Source organism: Capricornis sumatraensis, chromosome 20, assembly GCF_032405125.1.
Source record: "Capricornis sumatraensis isolate serow.1 chromosome 20, serow.2, whole genome shotgun sequence".
NCBI lineage: Eukaryota > Metazoa > Chordata > Mammalia > Artiodactyla > Bovidae > Capricornis > Capricornis sumatraensis.
Window position 1 is genome coordinate 44,820,163 of NC_091088.1, and position 16,690 is coordinate 44,836,852.

Below are 16,690 nucleotides of genomic sequence, written 5' to 3' on the forward strand. Positions count from 1 at the left end.
CTCAACAAGAGAAGTCACTGCAATGAGAAGCCCGTGCACCACAACTAGAGAGTAACCCTCAATTGCTGCAACTGGAGAAAAGCCCATGCAGCAACTTAAAAAATATATAAGGAGGTTTCCAGGGAATTCCCTGGTGGTCCAAGGGTTAGGACTCTGCACTTCCACTACAAGGGGCTTAGGTTCAATCCTTGCTCAGGGAACTAAGATTCCAAATATGGCCAAAAGAAAGAAAAACATTTCGTAAGGGTTAAGATGCAATTTATGTCCAAATGACTGGACTTCTCTCCACCAAAGCACAGCGCTTTATCTAGCCAAGCCTTTTTTAGATATGTAATAGCTATTAAGTTTGAGCTCCTGGGCACATTTTTCTGAAAGAGCTTCCTCAGCTTTTTTCAAACACACACAGAAGATGCTCTTTCTTCAATCAGGTGACAGCTTAAGTCATGTTGTACCCGTGAATATACGTAGTAGCTGATTTCTGTTGTCTTCTTTCTGTAATTTATGTTGCCTTTTGCTCTTTCCTTATTCCAGGGTGTCACATGTGCCGTGACCCCCTCAGTAAACTGAGAAACTGAGGATCTCTCATTATGAGAAGGGTTCAGGTGAAATCAGTAATGCACGTAAACACAGTTTTCTCAGTGCTGCATAAATAGTGCTATTTATTATTGAATTACTATAGTCTATTAGATTATGGTAGTGGAGAGGCAGATATTACCCAAACTTTCAAACTGATTTTTAGGCATTCTTTAACCAAATTTTGCAGAGGGTGTTTGGGCATTACTTATATAAGGAACCTATGGAAAGTATTCGAAACAAATGACATATAGAGAAATCCAGTGGTACTCATTATTATTATTGTGAACAAAGAGAATGACATAGATGGTGTACACAGAACTTGTGAACTTTATCAACTGTCCTTTAATTCTGACAATCAGGGATACATATTGGTTTCTTCAGTTTTTTGTTTTAAATAAAAACATTATTTCACACTATTTTGTATATGGCCCTATTTATTAAAAAACTCCTCTTTGTCAGTACATTTACCTAAATGCATGCTCTGTGCTGCAGCAGAACAGGCCCAGAAAATAGGAAAGAGGTGACTGACTATCTGGCCTCTGGGAAAGAGGAACAAGCTCGGATCAGAGCACATTACCTGATAAGACTACCGCCGGAGGCCGTGGAGATCCTGGAACTGTACTGGGGACCTGCTGCTGGCTTACTTTAGCTTGATCCAGGGCACAGAGTGAGACCTATTGAACTTGCATCATTTGTCAGGCTCAACAAAATTACATGGCATTTCTGCCACCTAGTGAGGGCGGCACTGGGCTCTAACTTGTGTGCGTGCTCAGTTGTGTCTGGTTCTTTGTGACCGCATGGACTGTAGCCCACCAGGATCCTCTATCCATGGAATTCTCCAGGCAAGAATACTGGAGTGGGTTGCCATTTCCTCCTCCAGGGGAATCTTCCTGACCCAGGGATTGAACCCACATCTCCTGCATTGTCAGGCTGATTCTTTACCACTGAGCCACCTGGGAAGTTGGGACTGTGTCAAAAAGCACTGTCTCTGCTTAGTAGAGAACTGGTCCTGCTTGACAAGAATATGTCAGCCCACAGAACCATTTTTAAAACCAACTAGTTAAAAACAAACAAACAAACAAAAAAACACAAAACGAAACAAAAAATAAAACCAACTAGTTGTCTTTCCCCACCCTGAGCTGTAAAGATGTAGTATAAATGTGTAGAAAAGTTAGGAAGTACAGACAAAAAGAATCTGGAGATAAGAATTTTGGTATATTTCTTTCCGTCTGTGTATGTTTATCTGTATGCATCTCCGTGTCTGTATATATACTTCTATATACTGATAGAGACATAAAGGTTTGTGTGCGTGCATGCTTAGTTGCTAAGTCGTGTCTGACTCTTTGCGACCCCATGGACTATAGCCTGCCAGGCTTCTCTGTACACAGAATTCTCCAGGCAAGAATACTGGAGTGGGTTGCCATTCCCCTCTCCATGGGATCTTCCCAACCAGGGATTGAATCGGGTCTTCTGCATTGAAGGCAGATTCTTTACCAGCTGAGTCACCAGGGAAACCCAAGCATACATTTTCCTAAATATAACTGGGCTAGTAATATGAAAGAATCTAATCCAACTTAGAAGTTTCAAATATTTGAACATCTTAATCATGACCACATACATAACTGAGGACTGATACTCAGCTGGGACACAGGGAGGTGGCCTCAGAAGTTGTTTTCAGGCTGGTGGACACTCTCATCATTCAGCGTGTCCATTCTGATTGGACAGAGCCTTGTTGAATATGTTGACTATTACCTCTGATATAATTCAAAATACTTATCATAAAGTCAGATAATACTAATCAGAAAATAAAAATATTTTTTCTTGTGTTTATTTTATTCCTCTTATTCTACTTGGTTCCCTCACCCTCGGATAAGGCTGCCTTATGATACAAACAGAGCATCTCTTTGTTGTTGCTAAACTATACATCTTTTAAAAATTATGCATTTTACATAACAGAGACAAGAAAAATGAAGAATTATGATTCAAAACTGAAATACTACTTAAAATCTTTTTGTTTCTTTCTTTGTAGGTATGTGTGTGACCAGATTTGTTCTGTTCTTCATTTTGCAGCTGATGTGTAAATTGAATATGAACATTCAAACTCAGGTTCTAGTGGAGCAGTACCTATAGTAATGGCTAAGAACTATGTGTGTGCATGCTCAGTCTGACTCTTTGCGGCCCCATGAACTATAGCCCTCCAGGCTCCTCCATGGGATTTCCCAGGCAAGAATACTGGAGTGGGTAGCCATTTCCTTCTCCAGGGGATCTTCCCCACCCAGGGATCGGACCTCATTGGCAGGCAGGTTCTTTACCACTATAATGTGCCATTTAAATCCAAACCAACCTTTATGGTGAGTACTTTCAAGAAGAGAGAACTGACTTAAAGCTAAGATTTTTATTGTGCACTAGATTTTTTTTTTTAAACTTAAGAATGTGGCTTCTAGAGTTGTTCTGGCAGGATTGTAAAAGGGTGACCTCTGCACCTTTTCTCCACCCACATACTTTTTCTAGCAGAGATGGACTTCTACGGTCAGATGACCCTTCTATTTAATAAATTGTTAGCAATAGACGAGAAAACAAAGATGAAGGTATCTAAAGTGTTATGCCCAGAAGCATATTTAGTTCTTAAAATCTCTTTATCTGAGATCTCTATCTGAGTATTATTTTACATTAAAAAAAAATCTACTATTTTTATATATTTTTAAAAATATTTATTTATTTTTGGTTGTACTGGATTTTGGTTGCTGCTCACAGGCTTTCTCTAGTTGTGCTGCATGGGCATTTCATTGTGGTGGCTTCTATTGTTGGGGAGTACAGGCTCTAGGGTGTGCCAGCTTCTGTATTTGGGGTACGTGGGTTCAGTAGTTGCGGATCACAGGTCCTGTTGCCCCATGGCATGTGAAATCTTCCCAGACTAGGGATTGAACCACATCCCACGAGCTGGCAGGCAGGTTCTCAGCCACTGGACCACCAGGGAAATCCTATTTTGCATTTAAATAAAGAGCTCTTGGAATAAAATCTACAAGATCCAAAGGCACAAGGTACCATCACTGAGCCTTGGTTCAGAGTTTGAGTTCAGTAGTAAAAGGACCCTTATTTAGATCCAGCATTTATTGACTGTGAGATTTCAGGCAAGTGACTTACCCTCACAAAGACTCAGTTGTCTGGACTACGAGAAGGAGGGTAATAACATTTTAAGAGTTATTAACAGATCTCAAAAGCATGTTGAGATGATTAAATGAGGTAATATGTATAAGGAATTTATATGCAGGGCCTGGCACAGAGCAAACATAATCAAGTTCACATCATTATCACAGAGAATGGATTAAGCTTCCAAAAGGTGGTCATGAATTTTTTAAGGGCAGGAGAAATTTCTCCTTAATGCCTTCAAACTGACAGCATGGACCATGTTGGACTGTGGTTAAAGGGCACACTTGTCTTTTCTGATGTTTTGCTTCTGATGGTTTCCTGAAAAGGGCTCTTTTACTCTTTTTTTTCTCTTCCAAAGAGTTATGTGGTTTGTTGAAAAAATGACATGTAAAAAAAAATTAGACAATACGGAAAGGGACTAAGAAGAAGAAAAAGCCACATGAAATGCCACCAGGGTTGTGCTAACAGCTCAGTATCTTCCTCCTTATTCTCTAGGTGAATTCATCCAACATTGTGGGGTTTTTTTATTTTTTAAAATTATTTATCTATTTGGCTGTGCTGGGTCTCAGTTGCACATGCGGTGTGTGGTAACTCGTTCCCTGACCAGTGGTCGAACCCAGGCCCCCTGCATTGGGAGTGTGATGTCTTAGCCATTTGACCTCGAGGGAAGTCCTCAACATTGTGGCTTTTACCCCCCTTTGTGGTGAGGACTTCAACATGCATATCACTAGCTAAGGTCTCTAGGCTGATATGAACAGCAAGCTGATGTATTTGCCTGCCTTCCTGATATCTCCTTGGATATTTCAGAGGCATCTCAAATTAACGTGTCCCAAAGTGCTCTTCCAAGAACCTACTCATTCTACAGTTAATGGTGATGCTATGCTAGGGACATGTCTTTCTTGACTCTTCCCTTTCTCTCAACCTGACTGTACCCTGAGCTAACATGGAATCATCTCTGGCCTGGATGATTGCAATACCCCCTTAACTGGTTTTTCTGCTTCTACCCCTTTTTCCCCATGAACTGATGTTCAGTGTTTTCTGCTTCTACTCCTTTTCCCCATGAACCAATGTTCAGAGATCTGGCTAGTACCTAGATCAGGTTGTATATCTCCTCTGCTTTTTAAAAACCTCCAGTGACTTTTTAATGTCACTTAGGATAATAGGCACCAGCTTTCCTATGACCCAGGAGGCCGCCCACCTCTTTTCTCTGGCCTCATTCCCTCAGCTCTCTGCTTGTTTACTCAGCTACACTGGCCTCCCTGTGCTTCTTCAAACACACACCTGCTCCCTCCTCAGGACCTTTGTACTTGGGGACTCTGTGTTTTCCAGCTCTCTGCCTGGTCCCTCCCTCACTTCCTTCTGGTCTGTACTTGAATGTTCTCTTCTCTGGGAAGCCCTCCAAAGCTACCTTCTCTTCCCTCTTCACCACTTTATATTTTTTCTCTATTGCTCTCATCTCTGAGATCTAACACACTGTATCCTTCACTTAGTGATCTCGTCTGTCTCTCACCCTGCAACATCAGCTCCACGAGAATGGGGACTTTTCTCTGTTTTGTTCGCTGTGGCATCCCCAGCTCTGTGCCTGGTTTATATTATGTGGTCAACAGATTTTTGTCAAATGAATGAATAAATCCAGAGGGGCCTTCCCTGGTGGCTCAGAGGTTAAAGCGTCTGCCTCCAATGTGGGAGACCTGGGTTCGATCCCTGGGTCAGGAAGATCCCCTGGAGAAGGAAATGGCAACCCACTCCAGTATTCTTGCCTGGAGAATCCCATGGACTGAGGAGCCTGGTGGGCTGCAGTCCACAGGGTCACAAAGAGTCAGACAGGACTGAGTGACTTTACTTTACTTACTTACTACTTTACCATGGCTAAAATATGAGAAACTTTCTTGTAGACATTGTTGTTTTTTAGTTGCTAAGTTGTGTCCAACTCTTTATGACCCCGTGAACTTTAGCACACCAGGCTTCCCTGTCCTTCGCTGTCTCCCTGAGTTTGCTCAAACTCATGTCCATTGAGTTAAGTGATGCCATCCAACCATCTCATCCTATGTTGCCCACTTCTCTTGCCCTCAATCTTTCCCAGCATCAGGGTCTTTTCCAATAAGTCAGCTCTTCGTATCAGGTGGCCAAAGTACTGGAGCTTCAACTTCAGCATCAGTTCTTCCAATGACATATCTATGCATATTGATATCTAGTTCTTAAATACTGGTGCACCACAAGGTCTGACCTCACAGGTACTCAAAACATAGTCATTGAAACAGGAAGTATGTAGGCCAGGAAGTCTGCAGTTTGCTCTAACTGTTATTGACTTGCCCTAGACTCTAAGTTTCATGAGGGCAAGAATCATGTCTCCTTGGCTTGCTGTTTCTCCCCCTACAACCCCCTCAGGGCTTCTAAGGGTACTTGGCATATAAAAGTGGTAGGTGATAAATAAATGTGTCATAAATTGAGATGCCAGTGTGATTCTTGCCTCAGGCTGAAGCCCCAGCAGACCTAGTCAATACTGGACTTTCTGAGGATGTCAAGAGAGGTACTCTTGACCAAAGCGGTGGAACTGTCACAGGACTGGTGATCTACTTGGGGCATCGCCAGATTAGCACCAGGGCCCTCACCTGTGTCATCTCCAGACCCTTATCTCTCATCCCTTCCTCCTGAAAGGTCCAAATGGTTAGGGAAACTGAATCTGGAATGGGACTACAAATAGTGCTAGAATATATTTCTAAATGGGCTCTTGAATAGTAAAATGGTCTGTCCGAAGTTATGTTTTTGTTTTTGACTCCACCACGAGGCACGTGGGAATCTTAGTTCCTGGGCCAGGGATTGAACCTGCTCATCCTGCAGGGTAAGCTTAGAATCTTAACTGCTAAACTGCCAGGGAAGTCCACTGTTACGGTTTTTTTAAGGCCGGGGGGGGGGCATATTTGCAATCATATTGCTGATATTTGCTGATATTGCTGATATTTGGTGCATTTTTGTGATGAGTTCATGAGAAAATAGGGCTATAGTCTTTTATCTACCTCTTGACTATACCACAGTAGAGACTGCAAAGAACATTTTTAAGAGCTGGTCTATTTGAAGTGTTAATGTATAGTGATCTAGATTAGATCTGTCCAGTTTTTCTAGAATGAAAGCAATTTTCTTTTATGTTGAAAATAGTATAAAATCGCATTTATTTGTGTACATAATTCTGGAGAAGTAAAAAAAAACTTAAAGAACCATATACATTAGTTTTTTTTACTCTTTGTTCCTTCGGTATGAAGGAAACAAAGAGAAATTGTTTTGTTCTTTTCATCTTATGAAGCTTTTCTGCCCCATGAAGTTTTCTTTTAAAAGATTTTATATTTCAGTCATAATTTAACTCTGGCTTTCCTTGTGAATTTATTTGCCTGAACCACTTTGTGTATTGCTCAGCTTCTACTCTTGGAATTCAAGTCCTCTGCTTTACTAATAAAATGAAGAAAGATTTATTATAGAAAATGTAAATGTACAAAATTAGAGCAAATAATAAAATGAGCTTTCATGTGCCCATCCCTCAGTTTCAACGTTTATCAATATTCTATTGCTCTTATTTCATCTACTTACCTCTTCCTAACACTCTTTTTGGAGACAAAAGGAATTTAATTTAAATCTTAAACATTATACTTGTAATTTTACCTGTAAATACTTCAGTTTATAACATATACCTTTTACTTTCATAATATGAAGCAATGTTATTATGATACCCAATATAATGAAAAATAATTCCTTATGATCATAATACTCACTATCTCAAAACTGCATTTTTACACTTATTTTGTTGAAATCAAGATCCAAAGAGACCCACACATTGTATTTGGTTTATATGTCTCTCTCTTTTTTTCTTTTTTTGGCCGCACCAGTGGGCATGCAGGATCTTAGTTTCCCAACCAGGGGATCAAACCCATGTACCTTGCAGGGGAAGCGTGGAGCCCTAACCAGTGGATCACCAGAGAATTCCTGGTTTTGGTTCGTCTTTTAAATCTTTTCATCTCTAATACTTCCTTCTCATGTCTTCTTTCTTTTTTCTTGTCACTTATTTGTTGGAGAAATAAACCTCTAAATTTTCTTAAACTGAATCATCTTTCACAAGTAGCATCTTCACACTCAAAGATAACAGATTTTCCAATTCTTGTATGAGGCCATAGGAGATAGAAGATGTAAAACCCATCATTGCTTCTAAGGCTAATTTCCCCAAGGTATAAAACAAAACAAACAAACATACACCCTTCACCTCAAATAAGAAGGAAGCTTGACTGTGTAACTTAAGTTAATTTTAGGAACTATTTATTGGAGGCTTACTATGAACAAAATATGCGCTTGGAACTCAAAACTAATTGCTTCCCAGTCATGTTTTTTCTTGCAGAATGACTCCTATAAGAAAAAATGATTTGCTTCCTTCACTGGTTCTTGTGAAATAGAGGGAATGCTGGTAGAAGTTGAAATTGCTTAATATGCATGAAGGTATTTCAATTGTTAAGACTATTCTGGGCTTCCTTGGTGGCTCAGGGGTAAAGAATCCACCTGCCAATGCAGGAGACATGGTTCAATCCATGATCCATGATTCATGAAGATCCCGCATGCCATGGAACAGCTAAGCCTGGACACCATAACTATTGAGCCTGTGCTCCAGAGCCTGGGAGCCTCAACTGCTGAGCCTGCATGTCACAATTACTGAAGCCTGCACACCAGAGAAGCCCCCACAGTGAAAAGCCTGAGCACCGCTTCTAGAGAGTAGCTCCCACTTGCCCCCCAACTAGAGAAAAGCCTTCGCAGCAATGAGCACCCAGGACAGCCAAACAAATAATACCTTAATTAATTAAAAACAAAATAAAACTTTTCCTCCATTAGTGAGAGAAGTTTATTAGTGGTTTACCAGAAGTACAGTGCATTCCTTTCTAGAAGCTAACAGCTTTCAAAGTGGATGTGAATCTCAAAGAAATATTGAACACACAAAAAAATGCTTTAAAACTACTATCAAAAAGAAAAATACTACCATACTAGATTATCCTGGCACATGTTTTGAAAAATTGTGCCTGTTTAGAGAGCACTTAAAGAATATAGCCAAACAAATGTAACCACAACTACCATTCACATGATGGGGGAATTGTCCAGTTTTCCAGCCATGTTATATGCTGCACTCTCAAAAGTGATTACAGCTTACTGTCTTTGAGGCTGGGGTTTCTTTCTGGGGAGCTGTATTGTTGTGATTTTTAATTACTTTTAGAAATGAACAACTGCAGACTCAACCCTCAAACTTCTCCTAAGTCAGAATATTCCTTAGTCCTGAACTGACTGGGAATCAGAGCTCCTGGGCACAGATTTAATACGGCCACCTGTGTGTAGGTCTGAAGTTTTCTCACTTACGATCCCTTCGATCTCTTGAACTTTATGGTTCTCTGCCTCTCCTTGGGCTAAGACACCTCATCCTGGCACTTCTTCAAGTCCTGGATTATCCTCTGGTGTGTGTGAGTGGCTTGGCAGAGGAATTTGGTGTTTCCTGAACTGGGTACCAGGAACTGGCCGCCCCAGTTACTGTAGATGTTCCAACACTTCGTGGACTGCTCAGACTAATTTTAAAGCATCTCGTAGGACTGACTGATTTTAGAGGAACAAGGATGGTGCTTACACTTAAAGGAAAACCAAACCATTTTATTGTGAATTCTTCCAGGCAAATGATGGTGCCCATATTAAGGAAATAAAATGACTTGAGTAGGACAAAAATGAGTCAGAAGCCCTGCTCTGTTTCTGGATGGTATGTCCATCTCTGGTGGTCTCAGTTTTTTTTTTTCTTCCAGTTTTACTGATGTATAATTACACAACACTCTATAAGAATAAGGCATATAGCATAATGATTTGACTTATATATGTTATGAAGTGATAATAAGTTTAGTGAACATTGATCATCTCATATAGGTATAAAATTAAATTGTTTTTCTTGTGAGGAGAACTCTTAGGGTTTTTTGTCTTTCTGCTGCTGCTGCTCAGTTGTTTCAGTCGTGTCCAACTCTGTGCGACCCCATAGACGGCAGCCCACCAGGCTCCCCCGTCCCTGGGATTCTCCAGGCAAGAACGCTGGAGTGGGTTGCCATTTCCTTCTCCAATGCATGAAAGTGAAAAGTGAAAGTGAAGTCGCTCAGTCGTGTCCGACTCTTAGCGACCCCATCATGGACTGCCGCCTACCAGGGTCCTCCATCCATGGGAGTTTCCAGGCAAGAGTACTGGAGTGGGGTGCCAATGCCTTCTCCATTTATTGTCTTAGCCACTTTCATTATCATGTTAGGAGGTTAGAGTTGGCTGTTGCAATATTAATTTTTACATCATTTCTGGTTTCTGTCATAACTGTAGGATTGACTCCTAACACCTTTTCTCAGGACAGTAGAAACTGTGATTAGGGACCACCCTTAAAAGAATTGTAAAGAAATACTTTTTGTGCAAACATTACATAAACATCAGAGGGACTAATTTTACTTCACTTTGAGGCTTATTTATAGATTCGGGTGACTCAAACGATAGCAAAACAGGCCAGTAGAGCTGCTTCTTTGACTCATGTCAGTGTATCTTCTTTTGGGATTGCCTGCCCTCTTCACTCTCCTTTCTAGGCTGAGGTCTCTGGCAAGTGCAGGAGCAGAAAGAGCTCCTTATGAAAGACTGACCACGTTTCTGTAAAGAGGGCTTTCCCCATGCACTGCAAGGTCATGTGGTTTCAGCTGCTGATACTGAATCAAATCCTGCTGATACTTACAAATCTGCTGCATCTAAGCCCAAGAGAATGTGTCCCTTTCTAGTCCCATGGATTCTATCAGACATGCCATGTCTTCCAGAAGCTATCTTTTCACTGCTCAAGCACCTACTGACCTCTCATATTTCTGCTTCTTTTGGAACTAGAACTTATCTACTGAGTAGTAATAGCACTGATATTTTTCTGGATTAAAAACAACCACCTGATTCCCTCAATGAGATTGTAATTATCTGCAGGGTAGGGACTGTCTCTTTTGCAGTGTCTATTACAGATTCTATGCACCCAGGTCAGTGTGTTGTAGTGGAAAGTCTCAGGAAGTACATTAATTGAATGGTTACTGTATGGACTGAAAGATACATCCAAGGTTGGAAGATCTAGATTTGAATCTGATCTCTGCTGCATGAAGGTATGACAAATCATTTAACTTTCATGAGTTTCTGTTTCCTTATATCTAAAATAGGGATGGTAATATTTATCCTAAAGGCAGCTACTATCTATTGTGCCCTTATATCTACTGGCACTTTGTGCCAGTTGCTGTTTCTAAGTACTTTAAATGTATCTGCTCATTTGATGATCACACCAGCCTTAAGATGCTGATGCTATTATTTGGGGGATGTGTGTGGAGCCCCTTGGCACACAGGATCTTAGCTCCCCTATCAGGGATGGAACTCACACCCCCTGCCGTGGAAGTGTGAAGTCTTAACCACTGGACCGCCAATTAAATCCCAAGATGTTGGTGCTACTATTAATTCCATCTTACAGATGGATACACTGAGGTTCAGAAATGCTCAGAGATGTTAGGTAACTTGTTGCAGGCCACACAATAAAGAGAGGAAGAGCAAAAAAAAAGAAAAAGAGAGGAAGAGCAAATTTAAATCCAGGCAGTCTATCACCAGAAGACAACCTTTTTTTTTTTTTTTTTACACTTTTAAAAATAATTTTAAATTAATTTTTATTGGCTGTGCTGAGTCTTCATTGCTGTGCAGGCTTTTCTCTAGTTGCGGCATGTGGTGGCTACTTTCAGGATGTCATGCTCAGGCTTCTCATTGTGGTGGCTCCTTTTGTTGCAAAGCACAGGCTCCAGGGTGCAGGCTTCAGTAATTGAAGCTTCCAGGCTCTAGAGCAAAAGCTCAGTTGTGGCACAGGAGCTTTGTTGCTCCGTGACATGTGGGATCTTCCCAGCTCAGGGATCAGATCTGTATCTCCTGCACTGGTGGGCGGATTCTTTACCATTGAGCCACTAAAGAAGCCTGAAAACAACTTTTAACTACTATGTCATTGTGTTTGCAGGATTACCAGCTCATGGTGGGTGAGGAGCAAATGAATCCATATATATGAAAATATTTTTGTAAATTGTAAGACAACACACAGGGGCTTCCCTGGTGGCTTAGCGGTAAAGAATCCTTCTGCCAATGCAGGGTACATGAGTTCCATCCCTGATCCAGGAATATCCCACATGCTGTGTGGAGCCCTAGAGTCCGTGCTCAGCAACAAGAGAAGCCAGCGCAATGACAAGCCCGCACACTGCAACTACAGTATAGCCCTGACTAACCACAACTAGAAAAAACCTGAGTGCAGCAATGAAGACCTAGTGCAGCCAAAAATAAATAAATAAATTTTAAAAAAATTTTTTGATCATTAAAAAAAAAGATCTCTCACCCAACTATTATATATTCCTAGAAGTTTATTGAATCCTTTCTGGCTATAGCTGTTTTAAAATCAAAAATCTCCTTTAGTATTTGGATCCATAAAAACTGCATTATCTTATAAGACTTTTTCCCCTGAAAATGTGAGGGGAAAAAAAGTCTTTTTTTCCAAATAAAAACACAATATGCTTTTTGAAAAAAAATATAATAAAGATAATAAAAGTCCTCTATAATCCCACCATCCAAAGATAATCATTTTTACATTTTAGTTTTATCCTTCAACTTCTCTGCATATACACACTTTTTTGCTTCCCTGGTGACTCAGACGGTAAAGAATCTGTCTGCAATGTGGGAGTCCCGGGTTCAATCCCTGGGTCACAGAGATCCCCTAGAGAAGGAAATGGCAACTCACTCCAGCAGTCTTGCCTAGACAGAGGAGCCTGGTGGGCTACAGTCTGTGGGGTGGAAAAGAGTCGGACAGGACTGAGTGACTAACATTTTCACTTTTTTCACTTCATACTTTTTACAAGCTCATTTGATAATACCATTGTGTAATGTTTTTGAAAACCTGCCATACCATGCTCATAAAGATGGAGTTGGAGCTCCAGTTTTATCAGTAGCATGATATTCCACTTTATTGATTTGCTGTAATTTATTTATCTGAAATTTGAGATTATATTTGAATAGGTGGGGAATAAGTCTTCCCAATCTTTAATAGCTAGCCACGGAGACCAAAGATCTCAGGAAAATAATCATGCTATATGTTAGGTCAATTGCTTTTAATTTTCAGTTGCATTAGGGGAGGAATTTGGTAATTATAAAGATCAATATAAGTAAAAAAATGTATATGAAGGGGGTTTACTTTTATAATGTCTGTCATTTTCTCTTTAATGTTATACCACTTGGCATGGTAGAAGCTCCTTCCTGTTTCTTAAGAGGCTAGTTTAACTTTCCTTTTGTGGTTTACAATGGGAAACACTTAAATTCAATTTCTAAGCAAATTTTTGTGACTTGCAAACTGTTTTGGGTAACTGTTTTGCAACCTACAAACTCCTTACTTTCATGGGCGCTGCATATTGTACTTTAGCACTTGTTCATGCAATGAAACAGTGAAATCTATGTTACGGCATGATTATGGTTTCTAGTTTTACACTTTGCTTCCTCCCCTGCGGCCCAGTGGTAAAAGAACCTGCCTGCAATGTAGGAGACTCTGGTTCGATCCCTGGGTGGAGAAGATCCCCTAGAGTAGGAAATGGCTACCCACTCCAGTACTCTTGCCTGGAAAATTCCATGGACAGAGGAGCCTGGTGGACTACAGTCCATAGGGTCCCAAAGAGTTGGACAGGACTGAACTGCTAAGTTTTACACTTTACCTCTCCTGTGATCAAGAGCTGCACTGTGCATGAAGGGGATATGAGGCAGCTGAATTCCATAAGCATTCTGCTCCCCAAATCATTTGCTCTCGGTTTATAGCACTCTGAGTGTCGGTTTATAGCACTCTGAGTGTCGGGGAGGGTGAGTGGGTGTGTACCAAAGAGAGGAACCCCAGTGGGGGATGGGAGAGGGAGGGTCGTTTAGCAAGTTTCAACTTCTCTGAGCCTCAGTCTCTTTGTTGGTAAAACTAAGTTCCTTACGCTTGTCCAGTCTGACTCAGGAGGTTGTCTCAAGGGTCAAATTAGATTATATATGAAGATGGGATATCAATATTTAATAATAAAAAGTGATAATTACTATTATTAGGCCCTTGGCCTCCTTTCTTTACAGCTACTTGGCATGCCCCAGTAGCTCAAGAATGAAATTGCACAGGCGGGGCTGCTCAATTCAGTTTTTGTTAACTGTTTTGAACTTCCCTGCATGAAAATGACTAAGAACAAAAAGTAGGACCTCCTGCCTGTGACAGGTCCTAAACTCAAGATTTGTGGTTAGTTCTGTTCTCTTTGTCATCCAGCTAGGTGCTCTGCTTTATTCACTTTCAGGACTACTTATTGCCATTTCATATGAAGGAATAGTAGATCACCTTTTCTTTGAAAGGGCAATGATATCTTGGCTCCTTTTATGTTCACATGGAAAATATTCGTGTCAGGTGTTGGTGATTATTTATCAAGCCAAGACCTGTATGGTTGGGCTGTCTTCAGCTTAGGTCATTGGTACATGGAGTTACAGTTGGAAAGCCCATTCTGGAATGGTTTTAGCTACCACTAGTACAAATCTATTCCATGGGGATGGTCTTGATCCCTGTCTCCTGTACAATGTCATGAACCTCTGTCCATAGTACATCAGGCACTCTATCTATCAGATCTAGTCCCTTAAATCTATTTCTCACTTCCACTGTATAATCATAAGGGATTTGATTTAGGTCATACATGAATGGTCTATTGGTTTTCCCTACTTTCTTCAATTTAAGTCTGAATTTGGCAATAAGGAGTTCATGAGCTGAGCCATAGTCAGCTCCCAGTCTTGTTTTTGCTGACTGTATAGAGCTTCTCCATCTTTGGCTGCAAAGAATATAATCAATCTGATTTCGGTGTTGACCATCTGGTGATGTCCATGTGTAGAGTCTTCTCTTGTGTTGTTGGACGAGGGTGTTTGCTATGACCTGTGTGTTCTCTTGGCAAAACACTATTAGCCTTTGCCCTGCTTCATTCTGTATTCCAAGGCCAAATTCGCCTGTTACTCCAGGTGTTTCTTGACTTCCTACTTTTGCATTCCAGTCCCCTATAATGAAAAGGACATCTTTTTTGGGTGTTAGTTCTAAAAGGTCTTATAGGTCTTCATAGAACCCTTCAACTTCAGCTTCTTCAGCCTTACTGATTGGGGCATAGACTTGGATTACTGTGATATTGAATGGTTTGCCTTGGAAACGAACAGAGATCATTCTGTCATTTTTGAGATTGCATCCAAGTACTGCATTTCAGACTCTTTTGTTGACCATGATGGCTACTCTATTTCTTTTGAGGGATTCCTGCCCACAGTAGTAGATATAATGGTCATCTGAGTTAAATTCACCCATTCCAGTCCATTTTAGTTCGCTGATTCCTAGAATGTCGACATTCACTCTTGCCATCTCCTGTTTGACCACCTCCAATTTGCCTTGATTCATGGACCTAACATTCCAGGTTCCTATGCAATATTGCTCTTTACAGCATCGGATCTTGCTTCTATCACCAGTCACATCCACAGCTGGGTATTGTTTTTGCTTTGGCTCCATCCCTTCAGTCTTTCTAGAGTTATTTCTCCACTGATCTCCAGTAGCATATTGGGCACCTACTGACCTGGGGAGTTCCTCTTTCAGTATCCTATCATTTTGCCTTTTCCTACTGTTCATGGGGTTCTCAAGGCAAGAATACTGAAGTGGTTTGCCATTCCCTTCTCCAGTGGACCACGCTCTGTCAGACCTCTACACCATGACCTGCCTGTCTTGGGTGGCCCCACACAGCATGGCTTAGTTTCACTGAGTTAGACAAGGCTGTGGTCCATGTGATTACATTGACTAGTTTTCTGTGATTATGGTTTCAGTGTGTCTGCCCTTTGATGCCCTCTCAAAACACCTACAGTCTTACTTGGGTTTTTCTTACCTTGGACTTGGGGTATCTCTTCACGGCTGTTCCAGCAAAGCATAGCCACTACTGTGTGGATCACAGTAAACTGTGGAAAATTCTGAAAGAGATGGGAATACCAGAGCACTTGACTTGCCTCTTGAGAAACCTATATGCAGGTCAGGAAGCAACAGTTAGAACTGGACATGGAACAACAGACTGGTTCCAAATAGGAAAAGGAGTACATCAAAAGGAGTACATCAAGTATTGTCACCCTGCTTATTTAACTTATATGCAGAGTACATCATGAGAAACTCTGGGCTGGGAGAAACACAAGCTGGAATCAAGATTGCTGGGAGAAATATCAATAACCTCAGACATGCAAATGACATCACCCTTATGGCAGAAGGTGAAAAGGAACTAAAAAGCTCTTGATGAAAGTGAAAGAGGAGAGTGAAAAGGTTGGCTTAAAGCTCAACATTCAGAAAACGAAGATCATGGCATCCGGTCCCATCACTTCATGGGAAATAGATGGGGAAACAGTGGAAACAGTGTCAGGCTTTATTTTTGGGGGCTCCAAAATCACTGCAGATGGTGATTGCAGCCATGAAATTAAAAGACACTTACTCCTTGGAAGGAAAGTTATGACCAACCTAGATAGCATATTCAAAAGCAGAGACATGACTTTGCCAACAAAGGTCCGTCTAGTCAAGGCTATGGTTTTTCCAGTGGTCATGTATGGATGTGAGAGTTGGACTGTGAAGAAAGCTGAGCACCAAAGAACTGATGGTTTTGAACTGTGGTGTTGGAGAAGACTCTTGAGAGTCCCTTGGACTGGAAGGAGATCCAACCAGTCTATTCTAAAGGAGATCAGCCCTGGGTGTTCTTTGGAAGGAATGATGTTAAAGCTGAAACTCCAGTACTTTGACCACCTCATGCGAAAAGTTGACTCATTGGAAAAGACTGATGCTGGGAGGGACTGGGGGCAGGAGGAGAAGGGGATGACAGAGGATGAGATGGCTGGA